Below are 4,049 nucleotides of genomic sequence, written 5' to 3'. Positions count from 1 at the left end.
TTCGAAGAGCTGGGCAGGACGCATCGCTAAAACGGCTCTTCCCATGGACCGCAAATTAAATTTGTATACACATATTAAACCTTGCCATGGAGGAATGTAGTGGCGGACAAAAAACAAACAGAAAAGGCTATATGGCCAGACGGGAAAAATTATGTGTATGAACGCTGTGAGGCACGAACTTGAAAGTGGGGATGAAGTAAGTTCGCGTGTTTGCTCGGCGATAGCCAAGGAAGAAAAGGATTATTGACCGGAAGCATGTGACCATGCCGGTGTAAGGGGAAGAGAGAGAGAGTGGTAGAGGGAGGAAGTAGAAGAATAGGTGAGCAACGAGAGGAAAAGAGGAAGTACACGCACACACATACATAAACAGGCACACACGCACACATATTTATATCATCATCATCATTTAACATGTACATATAAATGTATCTGTGCGTATGGACACTATCGTTAGAAGAAACAAATATTTTATACAAACGTCCTCATCCTGAGTTTCTGTCATCTTCAGATGTTGCAAATCAAGGTGGAAGTAAAGGATTTTTTGGCAATACTGGGGAACGAACGAAGGGAGATAATACGCCTTGTTATTCCACATTTACGTTCTTGACTAACTTCTGTAATGGCATTGAACTTGAGAGATCAAACCAACATCCATAGTTGCGCGTCTAAGTCAAGGATTCTTAACCATTTTCTATCTGTGGACTCCTTTGATTACTATTTTATTTTAGTGGCCTCCTATAACCATTCAATGTTTAAAACTTTTTCTGTTGTGTCTGAGGAGAGTCATTTTCTTATTGTGCCTTAAAATTTAACACACTCACCGGTAAAATTTCCACTTATTTCTTATTTTTATTTTCCTAAAATTTTCGTTGCGTCTTGCAACCTTTTCAATAAATTTTAAGGCACAATAAGAAAATGACTCTCCCCAGACACAACAGAATATGCTTCAACACACGAAATCACATAAAAAATCTTGCAAACCAAATCCAAAAACGAAAGTTCTTTCAAAATTCTTATTTTGTTCATCACACATTCACTTATGTAGTTTGAACTGTGTAAAATGTTAGAAAAAGGAAACTTTGCTGTTTCTTGCAATACATTACAGTAAATACATGACTTGGCTTAGCTTCATGGGGCTGGGGTCATCATGCATAAAGTCGACCAGGCTCAGCAGTGCTCTCCATCAAGCAGTGTGTTGTATTCTTGAGCAAAACACTTCATTTCACATAACTGTAGTCCACTGGGCTGGTAAAAACGAGTATTCGGGTGTTGAACTCCTGATCATAAATTGTGGTTTGGATTCCAATCCACTCAGCTGGTAAAAAAAATGAGTATTTCTATGACAGACTGGTATCCCACCCAGGAAAGGGTATACATGTCAGAGAAACCAGGAAACCAGTCCTTCGTTCCTTAAAGAGTAATATGGACTAACCATTAGAGAATCAAAGTATTCAATAATGATGTAATTATCTTCATTCATTTTTATGTTAAAAAATAAATTTAAAAAAATTTATTTCAGTCAGTAGACTGGCCATGCTGGGTCACTTTTTAAAGATTTTTCTCTTTTCAGTCCAGTGAACAGTACTTATTTTTTTAAAACCTGGTACTTATTCTATCAGTCATTTTTTTGCCAAACCACTAAATTATGGTGACAATAGACATGCCAACACCAGCTGTGAAGCAGTGGTGGGGGATAAACTCGGACACAAAAACGCAGACACACATGTATATACATGCAATAACCAGCATCTTTCAATTTCCATATTGTAAGTTGATTTCAAAAAGGTTTATAATATCGTGCCCTTTCTTGGCAGTGAAGTGGACCTGTTCGACTAAAATTACAAAACAAATTTCAAACTCCAAATGCTCCAAACTTTTCTCCAATTTCAAGGGGTGCAGATGGGGAGATCTTTTTTTTTTTTTGTGTGACACACCTCTTCCATTTTTAACATGTAGTTTTACATGTTACAAAAATCCCAACCATATCTTTGAAGAGAATAATATTGAAAAAACAAAAAGTCAGGAATCTTTAAAGACTGGAATTTTTTGTAGATTTAGCTCGAGTAACCCAGTCTCGACATAGCATCCAGCAGATGATATGTTTATTTTATGTTGCCATTGCAATAAATCGAAACCATCATAGTGTTGTATTACTTCGCAAAATTTCTTACCTCTGGTAAAAATTTACCAATTTCATTGCAAATATAAATTTGCTTTCTTTCATTAAATATTTTCATCTTTAAAGGAATTTGTATGATTTTTTTTCTGCTTCGTGGATATATAAATGCAGGATCGAAAATGAAAGAAAAACGAAGCCGGAAGCGTACAAATATAGACTTGAAAACGAATTAGTTATTCGGCGTTCCTTTGATATAACTCGACAAAAAAACCCAAAATACTCGACTGTTTCCGTGACAACTCGACAATTCACTTCGGATATCTCCGTGACAGCTAAGCACGCACCACGCACACACAACCCTTTATCTTTCTTTTCAGTAATTGTCACGAAGACATCCGAAGTGAATTGTCAAGTCGTCACGGAAACAGTCGAGTGTTTGTTTTGGTTTTGTCGAGTTATATCGAAGGATTGCCAGGAAGCACATGGGCGGCAATACATGTAAACTAATAGCAAATTAACCTACAAAACGTTCCAAGAAAAGAGGAGCTTACATAAAAAAAATATACCCCTATTCACTACCAGCCGACCACACACACACAAAGAAAAACTAACAACATTATAACAAAAGGTTTCGACGGTACTATTAAAGCAGCACGGTCCCGAAAGCGCAGTCGCGCGTCCGCGCTAGCTAGTCTTGAGTGGTCGATCCTAACCCTAACCCTATCCCTAACCCTAACCCTGTCTCTAACCCTATCCCTGTCTCTAACCCTAACCCTAACCCTGTCTCTAACCCTAACCCTAACCCTATCCCTAACCCTAACCCTGTCTCTAACCCTAACCCTAACTCTGTCTCTAACCCTAACCCTAACCCGCGTGTGCAAATGAATACGTGTTTAGGGTTAGGGTTAGGATCGACCACTCACAACTAGCTAGCGCGTTCGGGACCGTGCTGCTTTAGTAGTACCGGTTCCGACATTTATTGCCAGTAGCGGAATCCCTGCAAAACCTAAATTCTCCCCTCCTCCCAATCACGAAGGACAAGTGCCCTTCTCCATCTGTCATTAACCTGTCTCCCGACCCATGCTCAAAGTAACGCCATTTATGAGTAATGTTTATCACATAGCAACCGTATAGCTTCTGCGCCTTATGCTCTTACTGCATCGCTTTAATTATATCTTAGGAAGAAAGTAGCAACAGATGTTTCACATAATTGCAAGTAACACGACACCACTTTCGATGCTAATATTTAGTCGGAACATATATACACAACAGGCACGGACATAATTTTTTTAAATATATCTAAAAGTTATTAAGTATAAAATTTAATAGAAATAAGTATCTAGAAAAAAAAAATTAATTATAAAATAAATTCTTGAAAATATTTTTGTTAAGCAGACTAAAACTGACAGGCAAAAAGACACGGTGGGCGTGTCGAAACTATACCGTTAGGTGACTGACTCATCCGGATTCTAGCTCATATAAAATTATGCAAGTATTTACTTAACTTTTGAAAGAATCAAAGTCTTAATTTCTGAAGAAGGAAGTCGTAGGACATCATTCAAATTAATTTTCATTGCGTTATCAGCTAAAAATATCTCCTTTCAGGTAAATATATTTTTTATTTTAAATTTTTCATTGTGTAGCAAAGAATTTATGGCCGATTTTGTTTCCTTATAACTTCCAGAAAAATGGATATATTTTAATGAAATTTTCTACAAATACGCTTCAGAAGATGTAGATTCCGATTATATCGTAATTTGTCGTGAAAACATACCGAAAGATCGCCAAACATTTTTCTGTGGGTGGCAAGAGGGGGTTCGGAAAATTCACACGCGTTGGATTTATTTCATAACTTACAGAAAAATAGGTATTTTTTAAATGAAATTTTCTATAAATACTTTTCAGAGTGTTTAAACTATGTATATATACG

At 37.0% G+C, this 4,049-nt stretch overlaps 1 protein-coding gene across 1 annotated transcript in view; it reads left to right on the top strand.

Moving 5' to 3' along the window:
- The first annotated feature begins 2,521 nt into the window (after nucleotides 1-2,521).
- LOC106876519 (E3 ubiquitin-protein ligase MIB2) overlaps nucleotides 2,522-4,049 on the top strand; it is an 11,879-nt gene continuing 10,351 nt past the window's right edge. The window contains exon 1 of the mRNA XM_014925099.2: nucleotides 2,522-3,724. The gene's annotated coding sequence lies outside the window, so the exon portion shown is untranslated. The remainder of the gene's footprint in view (nucleotides 3,725-4,049) is intronic.

This window comes from Octopus bimaculoides, chromosome 26, assembly GCF_001194135.2.
Source record: "Octopus bimaculoides isolate UCB-OBI-ISO-001 chromosome 26, ASM119413v2, whole genome shotgun sequence".
Classification (NCBI taxonomy): domain Eukaryota; kingdom Metazoa; phylum Mollusca; class Cephalopoda; order Octopoda; family Octopodidae; genus Octopus; species Octopus bimaculoides.
The sequence above is the reverse complement of the archived record's forward strand: the minus strand, read 5'-3'. Positions and strand labels throughout refer to the sequence as shown.